The following is a 9,322-nucleotide window of genomic DNA, read 5'->3' as shown; positions in this document are numbered from 1 at the left end:
GCGGTTGGGGTCTCATAACAATGTATGTTAAAAAAAAAAATTCTGTATGGGAGACTAACTTGAAATGTAAACTTCATTTAATTACATCAATTAAAAAAAAAAAAGAAGTTCACAGTCTAGTTGAGGAGAAGGTTAGGATTATGGTGTGTGGTAAGCCCCAACCACTCCCTGGCTTTATTACCACCCATATATGAACGATCCAAATCCACACCTCCAGAACACAGCTCTCTAGACCTGTGCGCCCAGCTGCCTTCTGAGGCTTTCTGCTTTGCAGTCCCACAAGCCCTCCAACCCCACAAGTCCTCCCAACCTTCCAAACACACCCCTCTTCTTGTGTTTCCTACTTCATTACTATTATCCTAGATCCTCCTCTCTACCCCCTCACATGCAGTCCCATTTAACTTGCTTAATATCCCTACCCCTCGTTCTTCTCCATCCTAATGCTACTGCCTTAGTTGAAGCCTTCAACATCTCTCCACCAGATTTCTTCAATAATTGGAAAAATGATCTCCAAGTCACCAGGCTACACCCTTTTAACATGTTCTCCAGCACCAGAGTGTCACTCCTTACTCAAAATCCATCAATGGTGCCCCAGTGCCTCTAAGATAGTCTCCAAATTCCTACCCTAGCATGCAAGGTCCTTCAAGATGAGGTCCCCATACTTCTCTAGCATCATCTCTTGACAATGCTTTCAACAAAAAAATATTTACAAAGCATCTGCTATGTGCCAGCCCTGAGCTAGGTTTGGGGATAAAATTGTAAGCAAAACAGATTTTGTATTGCAGCACCTGTACTCAAGAAGCAGGTCTCTGGGTGCCACAAACAGTTTGTGCTCACAAACATGTTGGCAATTCAAGCCCACTCAGTGGCACGGCAGAAGAAAGGCCTGGGGATCTGCTTCCGTAAAGATTATAGCCAAGAAAATCCTATGAAGATCAGTTCTACCCTGTAGCACATGAGGTTGCTATAAGTCGGGATCGACTTGATGGCAATGGGTTTGTTTTTTTGGTGCTAAAGAAGCTTACATTTTTTTAAGAAATAAAAGAAGAAAAATAATCATAAGCTAGAATAAGTATATGAGGGGAATAGGCAAGGGGATGCTAGAGTCTAGCAGAGGGGATCTACTTTACAGAAAGTAGACTGTGAGCCGTGATTGGGGTGGATGTGAAGATGGGGATAGGGGTGAAGGACAGGGAGAGCATTGGTGGGGGAGCACATGGTCCTAAGGCAGGAAAGAGTTTAGGGTATTCAAAACACACACACACAAAAGAAAATGCATCGTGAGAAGGAGGGAGAGTTGGAAAGATGAGAATAGAGAGCTAAGGAGGGGCCAGATCAAAAAGAACCTTGCTGGCTATTGTAATAAGTTTGGGTTTTATTCTAAGTCCAAAAATGGACGGGTTTTAAGCAGAGGAATGGATATACTTCAAATAACTTTGTAACTCTGGCTGCTATAAATGGGTTGGAGAAGAAATGGCAAAAATACATAACAAAAAAACAATTAAGAGGGTGTGGAGCAGTGCAAGCTTGAGACAACAGCGGCCTGAATAAAGGCAGTGGCAGAGGAGATGGGGAGAAAATGATAAATTTCAGATGACTTTGAAGTTGAAATTGACAGGCCTTGCTGATGCATTTATAACAATTAAAAAAAAAAAAAAGATAATACATCATTATTAATGGGGTTTATCCTAAAAATGCAAGGTTGCCTTAAATTTGAAAATTAATCAATTTATTTTACCTTTTACCATATTAAATTAAAAAAGGAAAAATTTTATGTCTCAGTAGATGCATAAAAAGCATTTGCCAAAATCCAACATTCATTCCTGATTCAAAAAACGTTTAGCAAACTAGGAATAGATGGGAATGTCAAGCTGATAAAGAGTGTCCATGAAAAACCTACAGCTAACCTCACATTTGATGATAACTGAATGCCTTCCACCTAAGATCAGGAACGAGATAGGGATGTCTGCTGTCATCACTTCTATTCAACTTTGTTGAAGGTTCAACCAGTGGAGTTCTAACCAGTGGAATAAGGCAAGATGGAAGGAGGGAAAGAGGGAGGGAGGGAAAGAAGAGAGGGAGGGAGAAAGGGAGGAAGGAAGGGAGGGAGGAAAAGGTATCCAGATCGCAAAGGAAGGAGAAAAGCTTTCTTTACTTTTATACGATATGATTGTCAATGTAGAAAATCTGATGGAATCTATAAAAAAACCACTAGGACAAATAAGTAAGTTTAGCAGAGTTGCAGAATTGTTGTTGTTGTTTGTTGCAGTGGAGTCAATTCTGACTCATGGCAACCCCACAAGTGCGGAGTAGAACTGCTCCATAGGATTTTCAAGTCTGTGACCTTTTGGAAGCAGATTGCCAGGCTCCTCTAGGTGGTTTCAAAGTGCCAACCTTGTGGGTTCTGGGTGGGTTCAAACTGCCAACCTTTTGGGTTCAATTCAAACCACCAACCTTTCCACTAGTAGTGGAGCACTTAGCCATTTACACCACCCAGGAATCTATAGTAAGTGAGTTTAGCAAGTTAGAGAATATAAGATTTATACAAAAACCAATTTTATTTCTATCTATTGGCAGCAAACAACTGAGAATTGAAATAAAAATACTATTTACAGAGTTCCAGCGTGACTCAGCCAGCTCTGCAACCTTGGCAAGGTAAGCAGCTCTGAGGTGGTGCAGCCGGAGCCTGCAGCTGGCTCTCCCATGGGCAAGAAGCACAGCATTGATTGGTGGTGTTGTCTTAGAGGGTTACTCAGACAAGCCCTTGGAGAAGCCACTGTAGCTGGTCCTTAAGGTTGGAGGAAGCTAATGGCTGAACTCTTGGGATCTGGCCAGGACTCCAATAACTACAATGATAGGTCAGACCACGAGCAAGAATCACAAAGAAAAGAAAATGGGGGCAAAAAAGAGCCTGAGAAGAAGCATCCTGATGATGAAGAAAGGAAGAGAAGATAAGGAAAATAGAAAAGGAGCACTGCCACCCTGAGGGAGAGGCTGATGACTTTGATCAAGGAAGAAGATTGACGTGGAAACTCCTCCAGATGGGAAGGTCACAGGATGCCAACTCGGCCAGCTGAAAATTAGACATCTCTTCAGCAACTACTAGACCATTTCCTCCACCAACTCCACAGAAAAGATCCTCATGGATTTGTTACTTTTCCCAACACGGACGAGATTGCTCCCTGGTATACAATGATAATAAATGGATTTTGGTAAAGAAAGGCAAAAATGAGGCTAACAAATACAAGTCAGTCACAGAATTTAAGGCAAATTTCAAACCGATACATGATGATGCAATGGCGTACAATAAAGCAGATACTGTGTACGGCAAGGTAACTAGGAAGATCCTTCACGCAAGCTTTAAGATAAAGAGGAAGGCTGTTAGCTCTGAAGCTCAACTTGTGGTTTGTGTAGGACATGGATTTTTCTCAGCAGGCAGCTCTTCCAGGCAACCAAGATACAGCTGTTGAGGAACATGTTCCCAAAGTTTTATCTGTACACAGAGAAACTGCCAAGCAATTAAAAGAAAAAAGAAAAGCCAAGTAAAGAAGTTATTAGCTGCATGTGTGAGCCAGAAGGAAACGCAGGCAGCTTGACCAACAACACAGTGGAAGAACACGTGCTGGCCTTGGTAGAGCAACCTGTACGTGAGGCCCAGAATGGGGTTCACTGAGTCCTTCCAGGCAGCAAGATGGACTATCTCAGGAAGAACACAGATGGGAGTCTGCTCTACAGTGTGGTCAGTGTGGCCAAACCCAAGGATGACAGGGAAGAGACTCACCCAGTGGAACAGAGTAAGTTGATCCCAGGTTTTACTATAGTGGGCTTCAAAGATGGAAGAAGAAAAAAGGCTGCATTTTTCTCAAGTGCAAGGACTGCACTTTCAGTGCAAAATAACTCAGTATTTGGCAACTTAAAATCAGATGAATTGGAGCCACTCTATTCCACCAATGGAGATGAGAGTTGGTAAATGACCCTGGGAAGCTACAGTAAGAAAATGGTGGATGACTTCCTAGACCAGATTACAGGTGGAGACCACTGCAGGATGCTTTTCCAATTGCAGCAGAGGAGAAATGTTCTGATGAAACATCCAGATGAAGTAAAGGTTGCAGATTCACTTGGAAAGGGTAGTGGCTCTGTTTTGGATTCTATGTCAATGAAATCATATTCTGACGTCTCTCTTGATATTTCCATGCCCAGTTCTCCTAGGGAAAATGAAGAAGGAGCTGGATCGCGACAATAGACACTTGAACTTCGACTAGGCAACCAAACTTTTACAAGACCTGCACAAAGCTCAGTCAGAACACGGGGTCACCTGGCCATCATCCAACTTCAGCTCTTTAACACCTCCAAGAGGGATCAGCACTACTTAGGAAGCCCTTGTCGTCTTAGTGCTGGGGAACAAGACATGGTGCATGACCTCTATGAATTTTTTCAGTCTCCAGAATCTGAAGCCTCTACAAATAGCTAACCATTGTATGTAGACTTTGATTTATTTTTTTTAAGTCTTAATTTGCATTGTCATGAGACAAAGACTTTCATTTTATATCCCCTTTGGAAAGCAGCTACTGGGAGATGGTAAAATTATCTCTATAATATCATGTCAGCAGCATATCATATACTATTGCTACACATAACAACATGGATGAATCTCAAACTAATTATACTGAGTGAAAGAAGTCAGATAAAAAAGAGTATATATTGTATAATTCAATTTATATAAAATGCTAGGAAATACAAAATAATCTATAGTGACAGAGCAGGTAAGTGGTTGCTTGGGGATGAGTATGGTGGGTGAGGCACAGAGGATAGGGATTACAAAGGGGCACGAACAAACTTTTGAGGATGAAGGATATATTCACACTCTTCATTGTGGTGATGATTTTGCAGGTAAATACATGTATCAAAACTTACCAAACTATAAACTTTAAATGTCAATTTATTGCATGTTCAATAAAATCAGTATCAAACTCACTGCTGCTGAGTCCATTTTGACTCATAGTGACTCTATAGGACAGAGTAGAACTGTCCCATAGCGTTTCCAAAGCTGTAAAGCTTCACAGAAGCAGACTGCCACATCTTTCTTCGTGCATGTTCAATAAGGCTGTTAAAATAATAAAAGCAATCTGAAAAATTATTCCCAGTCATTACTAGACCAGGGTTTTCATGGACTTTCAAATTATAAAACAGTCAGTTAAATGGCACACTTAAGCTTTTAGGGTGGAAACACAGTAGTGTTTAATAATAGAGAATTAGATATAAATGAGGATGATGATCCAGTGGCTGCCAGTAAATGTATTCTGAGAGGTATTGCAGGTATGATAAATTGTACTTCAGCCTAGGCTTTACCTCTTTCTTTTCTTTCCCTCCCTCCTTCCTTTCTTTCTCTCTTTCATCTTTCTCTCAACCTTATTATTCAAGATTGGAAATGAGTAAGAAATAAGGATGGCTTAATTAAAATGGCACAATTATGTGGCTTGTATAGATAATGTGGCACAAATGTCTTCTACCACTATGCCAGCAGGCAAGAATTTTAGACTTGCAAGGGAACCTTCGTTTTACAGATTAGAAATCTCAGGCACAAAACGAAGTTAAAGAGTTTTCACAAGGCCGCACAGCTAGAATTCGGTGATTTTTTTTTTTTTGGAATTCACTTATTGCCCAGACTAAAAAACAAAACAGACCAGTGACACAGTATTATTAACCAGTGGCCTAGCTAAAATAGGTCACAGATTTACTAATGTACTTCCAGTCCACTACGGATTTTGTACCCATCATCTGACCAATCCACCTGTTTTTCTGCTTTCCTGTTTATTCCAGGACCACAACTGGTATAAGGTTAAAAGGACTAAGACAGTGGTTCTCAATCTTTACTGCATAGTTAAACTACCTGGGGAAGTTTAAAAAACAAAAAATCCATGTCCAATCCTATGCCCAGAGTTTATGCAACTGGTTTGGGGTAGGTCAGTGAGTCTCAAACTTCAGCATGCCTGAGGATCACCAGAAAGCCTTATTAAATCAGAACCAGAGTTTCTGATTTTTTGGGTCTGGAATGGGGCCCGATAATTTGCATTTCTAACAATCCCCAGGTGATACTGATGTTGCTGGTCTGTGGACCACTCTTTGTGAACCACTACAGTAAGGGCATCAGGTGATTTTTTAAAGTTCCCTAATCTATTCACATTCAGACCATTGAAAATCATTGCTCTGAGACCATGGTTCTCAACCTTTTCTGGAATCTTCTGGGGATTTAAAAAAACAAAAAACACACTAATGCCAATACTTTACCCCAGAGATTCTTTTTTAATTGATCTGAAGTGTAGCCTGGATCTTGGGAGTGTTTAAGCTCCCCAGGTGATTCTAATGTGAAGCCAAGACAGCGTCACTGAAAATTTGCAGCCTCCTCAATTCCTGTTACCACTTAAGCTAAAATTTCCCCTTTCTGTTTGAAGAAGCAAATCTATTCAGACTAAGCCAAAATAGAGTTGGGTACTTTACTACTACATTGTATTAGAAATTCCATTCTAACTTGCTGTCTGTGAACAACAAGTTCTTTCCACACTGATGTTTTAATAATAACTAATATTTACTTAATACTTAGGATGCAGTAGGCCTCATGGTATGTGCTTTATCTTTTTATCAGTTCTTTTGTTTGTTGTTTGCTTATTAGATAGTTATGCTTTAAATAATTTTTCTGCAAAAAGAGACCCTGTATTTTCTAGGACTCACATTGTTTTCTAGGTTATGATGAATGTATATCACATTTTATTCTGTTTCTACTGGTTAGAAACCTAAGACATGCTATACTGCGTGTGTGTGTGTGTGTGCGTGTGTGTGTGCGTGTGTGTGTGTGTGTCTCTTACAGAAAAGCAAAACAAAACAATTCTATTTGCTTAAACATATTATGCTTAGTACTTGATTGTCTTTGAATCTGGGTGGGGGATCTCCGGCAACAGAGAAAGATTCAGTAATTCCAAGAGGAAAATTCCCAAGAACATCTATGACTCTGTTCTAAGGTAGCCGATTTTCCTTTTGCTCTTAATTAATGCATTTCTTCCATTTCCAACTAAAAGAAACACAACTGATTTTTTCTCCAAAAAAGTAACCTCCTTTGTAACAAATCATAATACCATTTCCAATGGTGATACGAGTAGCTTTGGGTAAAGGAGTTTTATTTGAGATGATAAAAGTACATTCAATTATTTTTACTTGTATCAGTTTTGGTAAATGCTTCCTTTCAGACCCCACTGGCTCACTTTCCACAAGATGGTATGGTTGTCTCTGCTTGACAGCACTCCTCAGGTGGAAGGTTATTTATATAACTAACTCTAAGAATTTATTCTATAGTTTTAACTCCTGAAATGCCAGGTGTTTCAAGCTTCATGAGATCTGAGAATCATCAACTTTAGACCTGTGGCCTTAGCAAGGTGTTTGGTAAGTGGTGCTTAATGTTTACTAGATGAATGAATGTGTGCACATGTTTGTATTCCCCTCACATACCTCAAAGTCCCATGGGACTGAGGCTCAAACAACTCTAAAGGATAAGGAAGGTAAGCACCATTGGACCATCCTCCTTTGTGATCTAAGATCTCTTCAAAACTCCATTTCTCTTCTCCCTACTTTCATGCTAGCTTAATAGGAACACATTCACCCTAAGGAGGCCTCACAGCCCGTTTCCTCATTTTACGAAGAAAATGAGTATTTTTCTTCTTAAAATGGGCAGGGCAGGTATTCTGATCCTACCATAAAACACAAAATTAGTTATAACAAAAACATGACTATGGAGGTATCAATTGATGAGATGTATCCCATTCAAATTCTATAATATATGTTGCCAAAAATATAAAAAAAAAAAAGAATTCCTGGGCAGTTTTTCAAGGTTTATACGCCCATTATGGGAAAGGTCCTGTTGGGAAGTGGTGGGTGAGAAAGCACTACAACAGAGGTCAGAGGTCAGCATTCAACCTGTGCCTAAAGCAAATGACTGAACCTAAGTCACCTGACCCCTCCGTGCTTTGATTTTCTCACCTTCAAAACAAGGAGGTTGTACTGAGTGATCTCCAGCGACTCCACTAGCTCTGACACAGTCTGCATCTCTATACCTTTTCTTCATATTATGGTTTACACAATCAATTGTGCTAAAATCCTTAAGGGCCAAGAAGAGAATTTTACATGTTTGCTTTGAGGGACAGAAAATAAATGATTTTAAACAACTGTAAAATGCCAGATTTTTGTTGTTGTTGTTGTGGGGAGGTATTGAATATAAAGTTCCCCGAGTGGTGCAAACGGTTTGCATGTGACTACCAACCTAAAGGTTGGCAGTTCAAACCCACTCAGCAGCACCATGGAAGAAAAGGCCTAGCAATCTGCTTCCGTAAAGATTACAGCCAAGAAGACTCTACGGAACAGTTCTACTCAGTAACAAATGGGGTCACCATGAGTTAGAATTGAATCAAAGGCAACAGGGTTGGTTTTAGTATCGAATATCAGTGTCCCTTCTGCTTCTGTTTTTATATAGCATCAATTTTCTGAAGCAGTATGAACTTGTATTATATTATTCTTTAATGTTGTATGAAGCCACTTTGGGTGACATTTTGATTTTCAGGCACAGGACTTGAATTATCAAGTTGCATAGTTTCGTTTGAAACATTCGTTAAGTTTTTCAGGAACCAAGATAAAGTTGCTGCAAAACCACCAAATAGGATTCAAATAAAGTTGATTTCGATCTAGTCACCTGTCTTGGAAAGTAATAAGCATCACCACGGTTAGGTTGATACCAAATAACCACCTGAATCAATATAATTGAAAAACACTGGCTCAGCTAGGTCCCGGCCCTTGGGCCACATGGATCTTCACCCAATGAAATCATTAGGTATTAACTCAGTGACACCAGAATGAGAACCAACAATTCAGAAATCATAAAAACATACCACAAATCAAAATTATTATTTATTAAGCAACTCAGTAAGTTCTTGAGCTGAGTTTTGGTTGTTAAAATAATTTGAAAGCACTAATAAATACACAATCCACACCTGCTTATAATCATAAAGGGAGTTTTTAAAATCCAATTTTAATATGAAGAGATCATTTATCCATGCCTTATCCCCAAACAATAATATTCAAATACTGAAGCAAAACAATCAATTATCTATTATACCTACCTATTGGTGACCAACAACATAACTTCAGTGCTTTCAGGAGTCAGGCCATTTTTATCCTTATTTTAAACAGCTAAACTAAGACTTCAGTTATCAGAAGGAGCAATCTGCTGCTAGGGTCTGCCCGAATACCAGGCACCTGCTTTCTCTGGTCTGGGGGCAGA

The 9,322-nt window shown here is 39.7% G+C and overlaps 1 protein-coding gene and 1 pseudogene across 1 annotated transcript in view; one reads left to right on the top strand and one right to left on the bottom strand.

The window, feature by feature from the left end:
• DMGDH (dimethylglycine dehydrogenase) overlaps nucleotides 1–9,322 on the bottom strand; it is a 97,184-nt gene that overhangs the window by 16,507 nt on the left and 71,355 nt on the right. The gene's annotated exons all lie outside the window — the stretch shown is intronic.
• LOC111820205 (bromodomain-containing protein 9-like) lies at nucleotides 2,809–4,471 on the top strand (annotated as a pseudogene).

Source organism: Trichechus manatus, unplaced genomic scaffold (genome assembly GCF_000243295.1).
Source record: "Trichechus manatus latirostris isolate Lorelei unplaced genomic scaffold, TriManLat1.0 scaffold00029, whole genome shotgun sequence".
In the NCBI taxonomy this organism is placed as follows: Eukaryota; Metazoa; Chordata; class Mammalia; order Sirenia; family Trichechidae; genus Trichechus; species Trichechus manatus.
This window is presented reverse-complemented; position numbering and strand designations above follow the sequence as displayed.